Source organism: Phyllostomus discolor, chromosome 2 (assembly GCF_004126475.2).
Source record: "Phyllostomus discolor isolate MPI-MPIP mPhyDis1 chromosome 2, mPhyDis1.pri.v3, whole genome shotgun sequence".
NCBI classification, from domain to species: Eukaryota; Metazoa; Chordata; class Mammalia; order Chiroptera; family Phyllostomidae; genus Phyllostomus; species Phyllostomus discolor.
In genome coordinates, this window is record NC_040904.2 from 23,992,119 (window position 1) to 24,009,622 (window position 17,504).

Here is a 17,504-nt window from a genome sequence, read left to right on the forward strand (position 1 = left end):
AAATGGTTTACACAATCCAGACCTTGCCAGGGCAGATCTGCCATGGTCCTTGTTTCTCTCCTGTGACATTCTTTGAAGGTGAGACTGACCAGAAAATGACCCTGACCCCTCTATACACTAAGTTGGATGAATCTGCATATTAAAGGACACACCTGGAAAGCTGATGAATATTCTGTTGAGATCTTCCCTGGGGCATCCCCTAAAATTCCCACCTTTAGAAAACAGATGAAAACCCTTCAGACAAAGGACCCAGGGTGCTCACTCTCTCTTGAGCACACCTGCACTTCCCCCCACTTCTTTCCTCAGGTGTTATCTTTGTTCTCTCTCTCTCTCTCCCCTAGGCCCAAAGGTTTCCATGAGACTTGCAACCAGGGCAGCAGTGGGCAGCAGCAGCTGGTCCTGGGCTCACCCCCGTCCTGTCTCTGAGGGCCCGCTTTTACCTCTGTAACTTGTTTCCTGAGTCCACTCAGCCCAGGGGCTCACTTCTGCCTCTGTGGCTTTCTTTCCAAAGGGCCAAGGCGACTCCGCCTAGGCTCACTCCTGTCGCTATGATCTTGCCTCTTGTAACTCAAACCTTTCCTTTGGTTCATTGTCCTCCACTTTAATAAACCTTAAAAATCACCTGGACTCAGGGTGTGAAGCCTTCTCTGTGTGAAGTCAAGAACCCACACATTCCAGACCATGCTGGGGCACACCCACCTTTGTTCCAGTCCCTTTCTGGTGACAACCTAACTTGCATCTGATTTTCCACTTCAAAAACTGGGAATAGTTACACATGTCTCTCTATGATGAGATAGGTAGAATCATATCAAAATTATTCATTCTCGCTTTGCCCCTCTTAGCCTTGTCTGCTCTCTTCCCCCACCTCTGACTTTGCAAACAAGCCGTTGATATTTTTATAGTCAGAGACTACCTTGAAGGAGGAAATACTTCTATTTCCTCTGGAGAGTATTTCAGCAAATTCTGCTAACACACTAAGAGGTGTGAACCCATTCAGCAAGGCCAAAGGGATCATATGGCTGAATTCAGACCCGAAGCATTTACGATGGATATAAGTGACTTAGTCACTGATTACTTATGATATATTAAGGGCTATGGGCTGCAAAAATTATGAAATAAAAATAATTTAGGATAGTATATTTGAATTACTTGTTGATAATGATACATGATATGAAAACACAGTGCTTCACATATTCACAATTAGAATGTGTATGGACACATACTTATTTATTTATGGCTTTTCTTATTTCAGGAAGGACTTAAGATTATTTACCAAAATATACATGATACAAAGAGATAAATTAAATAGAAAGCAAGTGGATGAGAGTACTGGGCCCTAACCGAGGGTGGAAGAGTGACGGTGGCCTTTGTGCAGGGAGAAACTCTGTGGCTTTAATGCCCCTGGTAGTTTTGGCAGCTAAAATGAAATAATTTAGTTTTTACTTAGGCCTTTGCTCACGTGGTAACTGCTCTTCCTGCTCAAGCACTTTTGTTCTCCCTAGTGTAGACATAAGTTACTGATATGAGGTCTCTTTATCGAGCAGGAGATAACTTCAGGCTCGTCCTGAGAATTTATAAGTTTATTTTGCAGAAGGAAAGAATGTCTTCAAGGAGCTGCGAGCAGCTGCTGACGCCCAGGAGTCTGACGTGAGGAAGTGTTATCTGTGACTAAAGAAACACAGACTTCTCTCTGGGTTTCCTGGAACCCTCTCTCTCTTTTTTTTGTTGGCCTAAGAAACGTCCAAACCTGTAGAGAAATTTTGTGAATTTATTTGAGCCAAACTGACCACAGTTGCTGGGACTGAGAAAATGCTCCAGGAAATGGAAGTTTTACTATGCGTCAGAATAGTAATTCTATTACTATTACTAATAGTAATTCTGACGCGTTATTTTATGTGTCAGAATCAAAAGGGAAGACATAAGGGGGTTACAAGAAATCCATTGGTGATAGGTGAGGGAGGATTTCTGGGACTGGATAAAAAGTAAAATGAGTAGACACATATTTCTTTTGCATTGGTGGGTATAGGGTAGTTACCAGTTAATTAACATGGTAAGAACATTGAGGGGTTCTGTGGTCTCATGTTCTGGTGCAGTGCTGGTGCCCTGAGGGGTCTGGAAAAGGGAAACTACCCAGTGTCATTGCTGAGGGGAAGGGTGACGTCTTAGACGGACACATGCATGTTTGCCCTCTGTGGCTGCTGAAAATGACAACTCTTTCTAGAAACGTTGTCTGAATTTTGGGAGCGGAGTTGACTTTTTCATTTGTGAATGGTATAGGCAGTCTGCTACTTTCATATATAAACCCTTTCTGAATGCATGAAAGAAAATTGAATATTAAACATATACAGGGTGGGGCAAAGAAAGTTTACAGTTATGAGTGCACAAAACACAGAGTCTATTCTTGTATTATTTTCCATACAAACAACTGTAAACCTACTTTTGCACCACCCTGTATTTATAAGGTATGTTTATTTATATCAACTTAAACATAGTCTTTGAAAGTATATTTCTAACATGTCATATATGTGTTCAGAATTTGATCCTCTCCTTAAAATAGCCCACGCTGTGGCCTGGGTTAGGTCCAGTAAACATCTGAGTAACGATGAAATCTACAGCTTTTGGCATGTCCACTGATTTCCATCTTTGTCTCAATAGTATTACTTTTATGAAATCTACTTTCCACTAAGGTCAACTATTTTATTTTCCCATTTTCCACTCCTTTTTATGAAATTCTAATAGCCAAATATACTAAAACAGCGAAACTCTTTCTACACCACTACCCACTGACCAAGGTCGTTGGGCTGGCCACACTGAGTGGCCGACTGGCCTCAGGCAGCTCCTAAATCATTGCTCAAAATGTTTGTCTGGAAGCCAAGAAGAAAATTCAGAATGTGGCCAACAACAGTTAGTTCAAGGGCCCTAATATATAATGTATGTAAAAAAGATGTGGGCTATATGAAGTTGAATTTAGGAAAATAGAGAACTTTATGTAAGAAGATAGATAAGGTGGAGGAAAAATAGCCTAACGCTAACATCTAAACAATAACAACAAATGACTAAATCATATGCATAACAAAGACTTATTGTTTAGGATACAAGTTGCTGTTATTCAATTTCATTGTATTTGGGGAATGAGATGTGGGTTGAGGAAATAGGAGACAAGTGAGAAATATTTCTGAGGCATTGCCAGTTTAATACTTTCCCCTGAAGCATCATTCCAGTGGAGAGGAAGAAGTAACGACAAATAGAAGTATCAATAAGGAGGCTGATGGAGATGTATTGGCTCTGAGTCCTGGTGACACCGAGTGCCTGCTGTGTTCCAGGCACTCGGGGCTGAAAAGACAATTGAGATTCGGTCTTCGCTGTCCAGGTACATTTCCCATAATCCTGACAGCTCGAAAATAAAAAGTGGCAGCAGTTTAAATTGAATAATGAGATTTTATTTTTAAGATAAATATTTTATATATCTGGCAAATATAATGTTTTGTTTTAAAAATTGGAACCTCAGTGAACTTTCAGAAAGGACAGCTGTAAGGACAGTGCAGGGCAGGACGCCTTTTGTTTTCCTGAATCACCTGAGAGTCAGTGGCTGAGCTGATGTTCCGTTAACCCTAAGCACTTCAGCGCATTTCTCTGCAAACACATTCTCCCTCCAGAACCACAAAATAACCATCCGCATCAGGACATGCACGCTAAACTGTAGCTGACTTTCAATCCTCAGGTCCCAATTACGTTTTACCAATTACCCTACTCACACACTTCATAGCAAGTGGGTCCCGTTCAGAATCCCGTGTGGTGTTTAGTTGTCATTAGTCTCCTTCAGTCTTGAAGATGTCCTCAGTCTTCTGTTGACTTTTACAACCTTGACACTTCTAAGAATCACAGGCCAATCATTTTATATAATGTCCTTTAGTTTGGGGTTGTCTGGCATGTCTGCATGACGCCACTTGGGTTGTCCATGCTGGTGGGAACATCGCAGTGTTCTCTTTACTGCCTGTCAGGTGATGCCTAGTTTAGATTTGTCCGTTACTAATGAAGTTTACCGTGATCACCTGAGTAAGGTACTAGGCTTTTCCGTTGAAAGTCACTCTTTATTCACTTTGGTACTTTGAAACTATGTTTCTCATCGAGCTCCAATTCATCCACTATTTACATCTGTTAGGACTCATGGTTTCCTATTTTATTCAATAGGTTGTAATTGTTATTTTTATTTTGATGCTTAAATGATCCCTCATTTGGTCAGTGACAGCCCCTTCAAGCAGGCCTCTATGTCCTTTCGACATTTCCTCATTATCCTTTGAGCATTATGCTTTTTGACATAAGATATTATAGGCTAATCTTTCACCCACCCCGGCCCAGCCCCAGAATCACCCATTCCTCCAAGAAACCTAGTGGAGAATTGTATTGATAACCTAAGATCTTGGTGCTTGGTGTTACCGCTTGGTAAAGAGCTGGGTTGTTGCCATAGAGTTTGGCTGCTCCTGGGACCTCACAGGGTGCAGAGCACACATATGATACAACACATTTGATGCAAATGTGTCTCTTTTTTTTAGATTTTATTTATTTATTTTTAGAGAGGGAAGGGAGGGAGAAAGAGAGAAACATCAATGTGTGGTTGCTGGGGGTCATGGCCTGCAACCCAGGCATGTGCCCTGACTGGGAATCGAACCTGCGACACTTTGGTTTGCAGCCCACACTCAATCCACTGAGCTATGCCAGCCAGGGGCAAATGTGTCTTTATACACATATGGTTTTATTAGTTTGCATATAATTGCAAATATAAAGATATACTTGCATCTATACACTTTTCTATATTTCTATACCCACATGTTTTGAAAATGATGAGTTCATACTGATCCCTCCAATTCCATTCCCACACCATGGGGTTCATTCTGGTTTTCTTCCCACAGATGCACCTTCTTTCTCTGGCGATGAGGAACCTGACTCTTCATATCCTTAACTCCCCTACTCATCCCCTCAAGCTCCTCATGTGGACCCTGTCTTTGCGGCTACCCTCAGCCACACGGACACTCACCACACTCAGGCTGAGACATCCTGTGCCTGGCTGTCCCCACTCCATGGACACTTGTTTCCTCTGCTCTGGCTCCGATGCTCTGTGCTGGGCGACGTCATGCCTGGACGCCCTCCACGCCCTGTCTGGGCTCTGACAGTGTGTGCCGGGTGGCCCTTGTAAGGACACCCAGCTCCACCTCTGACTCACGTGTGGGGCAGCCATCCTGGGAGGTCACGCCCTTGCTTGATTTGGGCTTTGACACCCTGCTCTGGGACATTAGGGTTCTCTCCTTTGAAAGCAGATGCCTACCTCACTCTGCCCCATTTCCTGGCGTCAGGACTGTGCTGTTGGGAAGGGAAAGCCAGGGGCAGGGGGAAGGTGAGGGGAGAAAATGAAGAGTAAGGTCTCTTAAAAATTATACAATTTAAAATAGAAATGAAACAATATACACGATATGTTTGTTTTCCACACCAACAAGAAGTGAGGCTTTTTTTTTCTAGGTCTTTTAAAAAGACTGAAAAATTAAAAAAAGGACTGAAAGATTAAATATGTTTTTAAATTTTATACTTACTTTTTTCTGGGGATTAATGGAATGATGGATAATTAGACTCAGGTTTCTTATATAAATTCTTATTTGGGGCCAGAAGGGAAGTCTCTTTTAATATACAATCTTTCTTTTTTTAATATGCCCATAAAGATTGGAAAATATTCGGAATTAACAATTATTGGTGACGAGACTGGATTGTACAGCTATTATAGTTTAAAATAAGGGTCAGAATTACTCCCTTTAATCATGTCTTGCAATTTTACCCAAAGGCATTTGTTCTTGTCTTTCTCCGTTGAGAAAGTTTTGCTGCATCGTAAACCTTATTAATCTTATCCAGATGAAGTCAGACAGTTATTTTTGACTCCATTTTGCCATTCTATTGAGGCAATTACTACCAAGTGATCAGTGATTGAATCTGAAAAAAATACATTTAATTATTATTAATTGAAAAACCACTGAGTTAATTAAACTGTCCTAGGATATTATACTGGAAATTAATTAAATATGATATATCTATCCACCATCAAGAAATTACATTCGAGGGACATAAGATAGGGGGAACAATCCTTTCGACATAGATAAAAAGACACAATAAATGCCCATTAAAAATACTTTCTTAATATTTGAGAGCTGAGATGGTTTGGGAGAGATAAATCACAATTTTATTTATGCAAATTCTTTTTATGGCAAAGATCTCAAATTAATTAACAAAGTTGGAAAATCCAGTGCTTTGTCTGAGAATCTTAATATCTAGCCAATAAGCTGGATTTTAAAAAAATGTGTCTATATAGTCAGTTTTTAATTTTTATTTTTGTAAAAGCTAATAATGGTCAGGTTAAATTAAGATAAATAACATAAAGTCAAAAGGTTTAAAAATGGCCACAAGCCCATTCCTTTCTTTTTCTTTTAAAACTGAAGAAGCCAAGCAATTTTCTTAAATAATCACAGAGCATAAAGTACAGGTTTTCTGTCGCTGACTGGCTTAACCTTGCATCGTTCCATGATTCTGGCCCAGAATTCCTGCTAACCATAAATGTGGGACAAATGCAGGGCCTTAATGCAAGCCATGGGTCTGGAATGATTGTCCCATAAATTCACAGATCAAAAAAGAAGTGAGCTGGTTTGCACTTGGTAATGCAATGAGAGGGTTTGAAGGGGGCTTTTGTAAATAAGTTACGTCCCTCTAGAGAACACAGAATCCAGGAAGCTACATTACTCACTGAAAAAGAAAGATGACCAAAATACCCAACTGTATGTTTGGTGACTCACCATGACCTTCAAAACACATTTCACTTTTCTTTACATGAATGTATGTTTAAATGCATTAAACAGAGTCTGAGGGCAGTCTCAAGAGTTCAACAATCTTTGGAGAGCACTGAGTAACAGAGTCAACAGAAACAAACTGGAAGAAATTGTGCACAAAGGTGAAAAGAACGAGGTCTCTGGAAACAGTCAAGGGAAAAGATTCTTGAGCACTGAATGAGACCCCCATCTGAGTCCTGAGAAGACAGAAAAGCAATAAAGTGATGAATCAATAGGAAAAGCATAGATGGTTTGCTGAGAGGAAAGAACAACACTTGTTTTCAGAAGCAAATGACTCTGAGACTTCAAGGAAGACTTTTTTTTCTGTCTTCCCTTTCCATTATTATTATTATTATTATTATTATTATTATTATTTTAAATCTTTAAGAACCCAGTGACAGAACTGTTTCTGTTCTGATAATCACACAGTGGGCTTTGGGAAATGCTGCCTCACGCCCATGATGCTGTCTGTCCTCTGAGGCTTCCCCTGTAAGTCCCTGCCCACCTGCCCAGCCCCTGGACCATTTCAGGACAGACTCCGCTCTAAAGCAACAATGGAATTTTAAAAGCTTGCCTGAGAAAACGGAGTTCTTCTACACTGATAAAGCCTAAGGATCTTACACAGGGAATTTTCCAAGCACAAAACCAGATTAGGAGGGAAGGAAGGGCTGTGTTTCTGAAGGCTGGTCTATGTTCAATTCAAAAATACAAAAACATGGGGGCCCATTTCACAACAACTCACAGCTGGTTTAGGAGATAAGGAGAGGCATAGATGGGAGGAGCTGCTGCCGCTTCAGCCTGGGCCTTGGGTAGAAGACCCGGGGAGCAGACCTGAACCCAGCTGAAAGCCTCAGGTTCAGCCTGGTCCCTGCTGAGTCCAGCCAACGTGCAGACTCACGTAGGAATGTGTGAAGGACTTTCTGTAAGTCACTGACTAATACACTGCTTCACAAGCTGGCTCTCAAAATTTACTTCTTAGTGTGAATTCCAAAGAGCAAATGACATTACAAATGACATCATCATCCTTACAGATTTCAAATGTTCTTTCAAAATAAATAGCCTCAAAGTCTCCAAATATAAAAACAGTTGAATCCTAGATTGAGTTATGCTTAATATTGCTTGAACATTTCAGCTCACTTTCTTGGTACGATGGATAAATAAACCATAACGGAACCCTCAAATCTAAAACGTGAAATCATTTTACCTGCATTATTTCTGCATTTCTGTAATGCAGAAAATACATTACCATGCAGCCGTTATAAAGGGAAAGCCAAAGCCCCGGGTTAACATACTTCTCCACCTGCTCCACACCTGCACCTGAGCAGCTGAATGTGGAGAGAGGGAGCAGGTGGAGAAACTCCGTGGTCCTGGCTGATCTCACTTAAGATTTATTGTTACCGCAGTCGGGCGGTTATACCACACGTTTACATTAAGCAGTCTTTCCCTTTCCCGGATGGCGACTATTTCACGGCTTCTCTTCTCCTCTAGGACCACCAACACGTTTTCCCCTGGCTTCACTCTCAGCTGATGACACTGCTTCTTAGTTTACTGAGAAAATAGAGGCAGCTAAGAGAAATCTACCCTACCCTCCCACCTCGAATTCTGCCAGCCGCCCTGCCTGAACCAGCACCCCTCCTGTGGTGTCATCCCAGCAGTCTCCGGGCCTGTACGGGACAACGACTCCTCCATGCACAGACTCACCGGAGCCCACCCTGCCCTGCCTCTTTGAGAACTGTGTGCCTGCAGTCACGCCCTCTCTTTTCTGGACCATTAGTTTTCACCACCTCAGAGATAATTTTCATCAGCATACAAACGTGTCTCATACTAAAAATCTCTTTATTTAAGTTCTTCTCCATGATAGCTGTTCATTGTTAACCTTCTTTACCCAGTTACCTGTATCTGCTCTCTTCACTTCCTCACCTCCCATCCTCTCTGTAACTCAGTGTAATCAGGTTTTTATCCTCACTGCTTCAAGGCAACGATTCTGGTCAGAGTCCCTAGGGATTTCTGTGCTGCCGAGTTCCTGGTCAACGACACGTGATGCGGCTGATCACTCTTTTTTCCTTGAGATACTCTTTTCACCTGAGTTAAAGTCCACCATCTTCTCTCAGTTGTGTCCTACCTTCCTGGACACGTCCCCATTTTCTCTGCTGGCTTGATCTCATCTCCTAGGCCTCCAGTTGGAGGTCTAGGAGACAGAGCATCTTTGATTCTGTTTGCTTATTTGTCACACCCTTTCTAGGGGATATCAATCAGCTTCATGGTCATCTATTTGTGGATTAATCCCAAATTTATATCTCTTCTAAGCTCCAGTCTCATATACCTATCTGCCTACTAGTCAGCCCCACTTGTATGTCTAATAGGCCTCTCAAACCAGACATGTCCAAAGCCAAACACTTACCCTTCATGACCTGCTGCTCCCCAGGCACCCTCATCTCAGTCCGAAGGTAGCTCCCTTCAATCAGTAGCTCAGGCCAAAAACAGAGGTGTCATCTTGGTATTTTTCCTTCCTTCATTCCCCATATCCAATAAAGAAACCTATTAGATCCACCATCAAATTATCTGAAATCTCACTACTTCTTACCACTTCCCATGATCTCTGGGTCCCTTTTGGGTTCTGCCAATGGCCAGCACCAGCAGGACAGCAGAATGGCAGTGTGTGAGAACCTAGAAAGGCCAGGGTATTGCTTCCCCACTCCCTCTTTGCATCAGGCCTGTGTGTCTGGCAGTAGCTGTACCCCCACAATTTCAGGGAACCCTTCCCCCTTGCTCTGCTGGCACTGGGCTCTTCTGTGACTCGGGTCCCTCCTTCCTTTGCCTCTTTAGTCCCTGGGACAGTGCCTGCTTCCACTTTTGCCTTGCATTCCTCTGGAAACAGATGCTGCATTGAAGCCTCTTCATTTGAAACAACTGAGGGTAAAGTTTTTCTCTTGTTGGGATGCTGCTGATTAACACACTATCTAAAACACCATTTCCCTCCACTTTTTACCCCATTAACTATATTTTATAGTACATACTATTAAATACAATTTATGAGCTCTTTCTCTTCTTTTTATTTCCTCTGTCCCCTCCTCTAAAATGTAAGCTTTTCAAAATCTTCTCCTTCTACTTTCAAATTTGTATCCCTAGACCTTAGAGGAATGGCTGGTATGTGGGTTCATGTAAATATGTTTCTAGGAAAGATGTTCCTGATCTGTTAGTTTTTAAAAAGCAAACTGAAAAAGAGTATTATGGTATGGTTCTATTTTTTTTTAATCTACCTAGCCAGATATAATAATTAAGTAATAAAAAGAAAAGTGTGGAAACATATAAACCACGATATTATCAGGGGTTACTTTCTGGGAAGTAGATGTCAGGATGTGGTTTTATGTTTGGACATGTCTGTATAGTTTGCATCTGCGGGAGAGCACGCAGGACCACTGGGAGCCTCTACGAAGTCTGCGGGAAAATCAGAAAAATTCATGTCCCCACCACAGGGCAGACAGAGTCCCACTGGCACCAGGAGAGTGGATTTGATCTGTCACTTGCACTATTTTGAAAATACAACTTTACAACTTTACCTGTTGGCTTGGAGAATAAATAGTATTTTTTAAGGTCAGAAAAAGTTGTTTTAGATATTTCTTTCCCCTCAATTTCTTTTCCAGCCTGTCTTTTATTTTTTGAAAAATTCTTGATATTACGGAACCCAAGTGATGTATGTTAATAGCCCCTATGACCTTTTTATGACAAAGCAGAGCCAATGTTCTGAGAGACAGAGCTTACTAAATAGGCAAGCACTAAACTAAACAATGGACAAAATGCTTATAAAACCAAGCCGGGAACTCAGTGTTAATAGCTGAACTTAGAAACCTATTACAATATCTTTTAAAAAATCACAACTTAACAATAAAGTAATATAGCAACTGAAAATGTATCCACTTCTTAAACCTGGAGCTGCTGGCTGCCCAGCAGCCCCACGGAGGGGTCACGGGTGGCAAGCAGCAGACGGGGCTCTGCGTGTCTGCTGTGAGCCAGGCTAGTGCTGGCAGCGGGTCTCATTTGATTTTGGCAGATCTCATTGAGTTTTGAGGACTTGACTCCTGATTATGCAGCCAACTAACTATTTTGGAAAAAGTGGGTTTATGGGAACTTGAAGGCAGAAGCACCTAATTAGACCCAATAGCTTTTCACACCTGGAGAACTGGAGTAGGTGCCATGTGCCACAGAATCTGGTGTAGTCACATAACATAAAGAAACAGGACTTTGGTATTTCCATTTGCTTCAGCTTGGTCAACCCCAGAGGTGCCCCTCTAGGTCAGAGTTGAAGCCCTGGGCCGGCACCTGGTGTGTGGTGTGGGGAGACTGCACCTTATTGCCTGGGCTGTGTCTGTCTTGACACCTGCAAAGATGACTGGAGGGCTGGAGAGCTTGGGCTGACACCGGGTAGTCATGCCTGCCAGGGGGACCAGAGAGTCTGTGCAACAAGACCACGGGAATCTGGTCCACAGGATTGGTGATGGATGGCGACGTGTGTGCAATATGACAGCTTACTTGTGCAAGTTGTCTCTAATCTGCCCTGCCACATGGTCATGGGCCTTGTACTCTCTCTCCTACGTCCTCCATCTGGCATCTGCCTTTGTCAAAGCATGAGTCACATAGGTTAGAAGGGCTATGTATTTTGGAAAAAGTGAGTTCATATAAACTCAAATGCAGAAGCATCCAGGTGGACCTTAGGGTAATGGAGTCAACTGTCCCACTGGTCATAGAGTGGCTGATCTCTTCCTTTAGATTCTCTGTGATCACAGCAAGTACTTTACAGACAGCACTAGTGGATCTGTCCAAAGCAATGATTCTCTCGGGAAGTTTCCTTCTGAGATGTCATGTGCATTATTCTCCCCATACACCTTCTTAACCACTTCTCCTCTCCCCCCATGAGTCTGCCAACTTCCTTTCCATGTAGTGTGCTTTCAGTCACACTAGAGTCCACCTACGCAGTGCCTGAGGAGTGGGATCTGGTCAAGTGGTTAAACGTTTGGTCACTGGTGGTAGTCATTGCCAATACTGTGGGCTCAGAGTGACTGAGAGGAAAGGAGACGTGAAGGGAAGGAAAAGGTGAGATTCTGACACTGTCTGAAGGGTGGCCTCATTGAAGGTCACCTGCGCTAGCTTTGTTTGAGTGATAACTAAACTGTGTGTAAAGTCACTGAGGTTTTGGAATTATTTGTTACCACAGCATAAATTGGTTTGTCCCGACTAATGTGCTTGCTTGTAAATATTATATTGCTTGTACAGTGTTACATACTTTGACAATAAATACTAGTTAGTTAAATAAGTTGAATGAAGAATGAATTTGACATTCAATCAACAAACTCATTTAACTGTGGGAGGAGACCAGCTACATTAGCTCAGTTCAGCAAACCCTTATGAACTGGGACTGTCATGTACACTGGGGATACACAGATGAGTTAGATACAATTTCTAATATGAAGGATTTTGATTGGAATATAAACTCGGTAAGGTTAATTATTGTCAAGGTATGGAGGACCTTGAATTAAAGACTAAAGAATTTTATTTCATCTCGTAGACAATGGTGGGGGAAGTGTCAATGGATTTTGAGTAGGGAAGCACTACTATTAAACTATTATTTATTTTAGAAAAATTAATCTGCTGATGGTGGAGGAGGTACAGGAAGCCCAACTGAGAGGCTATTTTAATAATCCAGGTGTGAGAAGATGAGCACCCAGGCTAGGCAGCGAGCGTGCTAGTGAATGGAATGAAAGGGCATAATCAGAAAGGAATGAGATTAGAAAATAAAAACAGGATATTGGATATGTGGGGGGCAAGGAGGTGGGAAGAATGGCTTAAGAATGACTCCCAGGTCTCATGTCTGTGATGCCACTGGGCGAGGTTGGAGGAGGTAGAAGATAAGATCCTTCATGTGTTGAACTTGAGGGATGACAGCTCATATGCAGGGAAGTAGACTTAAGGGCAGTTTGTGAAGTGGAATTGGATGGGACTTGACAGAGAAGAGTTGCAGTGTGTGGTCACATTGGAGACAAGGAGCCGATGAGGTGAGGTATTTAAGAGAGAGCTCGAACAGAGAGGACAGCACAGAGCTTAGAGAGAAATCCACATTTGGGGACAGGGGGATGGGGAAGAGTCAGCACAGGAGACTGGGGAATAATTGGAAAGGTGGGGTAAATAGCACAGGTAATATTTATTGAGCACTTACTATGTCCTGAGAATTTTACACGTGTCCTCTTATCTAAGCCTCACAGCATCCCCTGAGAAAAGAGTTATCCAATTTTACAGATGAGTAAGCTGAGAATGAGAGACTAAAGAGTTTTCCCTTCCGGTTAAGTAGCTACTACATAGCTATGCCAGTTCTGCTTGATGACAAATTCATGTCTCTAACCATTGCAAAATCTCAAATGATCTCAGTTTTACCCGAACTAATGCATAGAAAGTTGTCATTGAGGAAGGGCTGACCACCAGGCCACACACTATAGAATTCAAGAGGAATGCTATTTGAGAAAAGTCCTTGATTTGATGAGCAGGCAGTGATTATTGTGAGCAGAATGTTGGACCAGGAGCCCCACTGCAGGCAAAGGTGTGGGTGGGCGGAGTCACATGGAAGGAACTGGTGGAGACAACCAATCAAGAAACGTCTGGTGAAAGGAACAAGAGAACGGATTAGATCCTGGAGGGATATTGGGGCTAAATGAATGTAAGTTAACTTACTCATTTCCTTGTAATTATTTCCAGTACAGAGAGATCGCTTACAGACAAAACGAAAGGATACGGTAGAGCCAGAAAATGAAGGTTTCACACGCCATTGGAGTTGGTAGCTTTTTGAGCAGAATGGAAAGACTGGGATCTAACGTCTGGGACCCAAAGGGCCAGCTGTGGAAGGTGGGGAACAACTGTTTGCTTCCAGACCAGGGGGAAGGGCCTGCTGAGTGAGGGTATTGATTTAATTTATTTCCTTTACTACACTGATCCCAATAAAGTCAGTTTTAATTTAGATTAGGTCAGAGTTAAATTTTCAAGTTATTAAAATATCTGAGAGTTTGTGAAAATGTGAGGGCTGTTCTTTAAACTTATAAATATTTGATTTATAAAACAAAATTATAATAATTCCTCCAAGTTATGCTCCAGAGTCCTTAGTACTTTATTTTAGGAAACAATTATTCCTTCACCTGCTGAGCTCACTTCCAGTGCCTGGTCTGTATTCTGACTCTAAAAAAAAAAAAAAAAAAAAAAACGGAAAGAAAGAAAGAAAGGAAGAAAGAAAAAGAAAAAAGCTATTTAATAACATACTCGTTCTGAATACGTCTCATGCAGCTGTTTTTGAAAACATTATTAAAAACCCCTTTGTATCTTAAGTTTGTTTTGGCAGCTTTAAGTTGCAATATACAGATCTGAATTATTTTTTGTAATAACTTATTGGTTTCTTATATAACTTCCAAGGCATGTGTAAGAGTCTGTCATTGCAACACAAATCAGTTCTTTTCCTGAGCAAACAATCAGAAGGGCTTTGGGATGAACTACATGCTTAAACATTTAGTAACTCCCCAGAAAATCAGTGGAATACAGTGTCAAAAAATCGTCCCCTCTGGATGCCAACTAAAGCCAGCCTTGAGGAATGTCCTTGGCTTTGGTAGGATTGAAGGAACACGAAGATTGTCAGGAAATTCTTATGAGGTTTAAAAAGGAACAGGAACATGCTACCAAAAAAGTAGGAAAGAAACTCAGTATTTTTTGTCCGAAGTAAGTTTCCTCATAAAAAGGAACAATAAAGGTAATTTAATTTGCATGACTTTTTGTCCACTCTGGTTAATTTTTTTTGCTTTTGTTTATTTATTTGCTTGGAAGGTTTTGGCTGGTGGGCCATCGGACTAAGGCCAGAAGAACTCTGAGCTCCATTCCCCTTGCCCTGCCAAGCCGTGTAGGGAAATTGCAACTCTTTGCATTTGTGAGTCTTGGGACAGAGGGGATTATTATGCCACTTACATTTTAGGAAACACTGAGATTTTAAATTACATTTCAATGGTCTTTGTGTTTTCTGAATTTTCTGACATTTGATTTGTTTTCTTAATGAGAAACAACCTCTGTGGAAAGATGTGGACTGGTGATAAAGAAACCAGTTCTCTGAACCTGTCAGTGTTGAGCAGCTGAACTGACACCTCCGGATGATGACTAGGAAGGGGCTTCTCCCTGGGGTGGGGGTGTTGGATCCTACACCGTCTGAGGTTCTTCACACTCCAACAGCCCCTGAAACTGTGGACCGCTGTCCTCTTACTTGGAAGATATTGATCTAGAAATTGGTGGAAGACATTCTTGGCTGCTTTACATTCTGCTGGTGGCTTCTTTATACAGGAATGTATAAAGAATTTATACCGTGGCAGTGTTGGCTGCAGTGGAATTTGATGTGTGTTCTCCTGAAGCTGACACAACAGCAGGATTTCAGGAGACAAGAGCATCGCGGTGCTGCCGAGAACGTGACTATGCGGCTGAGGGTGTTTGCGTGGAGCAGCGTTTGAGTGAGGTCTGATTAAAATGCCCTCATCAGTACTTAGAGCACGCAGACCCTAAATATTAGACTTAATGGTTAATGTTCCTAGATAGACATTTCCCATCTGTGGTTTTGGTTACATTAAAAAGATAGGCCCAAGAAGAATGGTGGGGGAGGGGGGAATGGGGACAGCTATCACTAACCAACAATTAAAAAAAAAAGATGGGCCCTGTTCTGATTTTTGTTTTTATGAGCTGGTTTGATAAACGAGATCATTGTTTTTCTCTCTTAAGAGAAAAGACATTGACCATTTTCTCCAAATGATCACAGCTCTGAACTGGGGGGAACAGAGTACGCCCCGGGGAAATCTGGGGTGTGGAAGTGGATCTCCCTTCAGAACTGTGCAACACGCAGCGAGTTCTTAGTGACTACACGAAATCCCAGCCTAGAGAGACAGAGGCAGGGGACTCTAATATAAAATAATGACATAATAAGGTTCATTTCTACAAAGTAATGTGAAAACAATTGTTTTGTTGTCAAAGCACCTGTGTAAAAATATGTGCATGTATATGCCTATAAATGTGTACTATCCTGACAAGTGTACATGATCCTGACATACCTGAACTGGTAGTTAAAGAATAAAATAAGGCAAAAAAGAATTATAAAGGAATTCATGAAAGAAAAGTTAGAATTTACTATTACTAAGTCCCACCCACCTCCCCTCCCACCCCCATTTCCAGTGAGGGCTCATGGGGCACTGTTATTCCTATAAGCAAATAAACCCGTCATTTGTTTGAATACTCTACATTTTCACATTATTTGAAGACTTTATAACTCTTCTAGGTTCTCAGTACTGGATGCTAATGATTTTATTGATTGAAAAACAGGTGACGTACATTTCTTTTTGTTTGATGCAAGCTTTGAAAAGGTTTGTCCAGGAAGGCATAAGGAGCTATGTAAACACAACGTGTCTCATGATCATCGGACAGAAAACTGCACAAGAAATTTCCCAGATACCCAGCTCTCCACCCCATGCCCCAGACAGCTTTTCTCTGAAGCAAGTGCATGCAGTGTGCACTGGGTTGGGGTGTAGGATGAGAAGACTGTCACTATGAGAAGTGCTCTGCCAGGGGGCGGTTCTCATGACAGGCCCGGGAGCCCAAGGTCGCTATTCTGCCAAGTACATGACTAGGGCCTCGTGTCACCTGGTAATAGAAGCACATGCTTGAGGAGGTTGAAACCTGTCTCATCGAAGCACATTGACCAGAACCCTCCACATCTGGGCAAGTACCTGAAAAAACTCAACCTTGGGAATTATCCTGCTCCTGTTGAATTCACACAGCCTGCGGCCCTTTCCACCCATGCTGGTCCATGCCTTCCTCTGTCCGCTCTGATCCAGTTCCCCAGCTTCCAACTGGGCTGCAGTTGTTGCCTCCCGGCTGTTGTCTCTGCTACGGTTCACATGGAGGGCGTCTTCTGGAAATGGGCTCCTGCTTGGTAAGAATTCTTCCTCAGGCACCATCCCAATTTCACCTCCAGGCTCCCTGGTCGGACAGTGGGTAGAAGACATAGCACATGCCTCCTACGCTCACCCCTGCTGACCTCGGCTCATTCTCTGTCTAACCTCCCCACCAGGGAAGGGGACTTGGATGTAGGGAAGCACAGCAAGGTGGGTACAGAGGCACTAGGAACATGGCTTGTATGTGAACATTAGCCATCCTTATTTCCATCAAAAGAGAGAGTCTGATGGTTAGTTTTGTACTTCAACTCGACTACCCTGAGGGATGCCCAGAATGCTGGTAAAACCTTATCTCTTGGTGCATTTGTGAGGGTGTATCTGGAAGCATTTGGTTTGGTAGATGGAGTACAGAGATCCCCTGTCACCAATGTGGAGGGACGTTATCCAACCCATTTGGGACCTGAATAGAACAAAAAGGTGAAGGAAAGATGAATTCTTTCTTTCTTCTTGAGCTGGGATGTCCATCTTCTTCTGCTCTTGGACATCAGAACCCCTGGTTCTCAGGCCTTTGACTTGGACTCATTTACACCACTGACGTTCTTGGGTCTCCAGCTTGCAGACCACAAACCGTGGGACTTCTCAACCTGCATAACCATGTGAGCCAATTCCTATAATACATCTTCATATG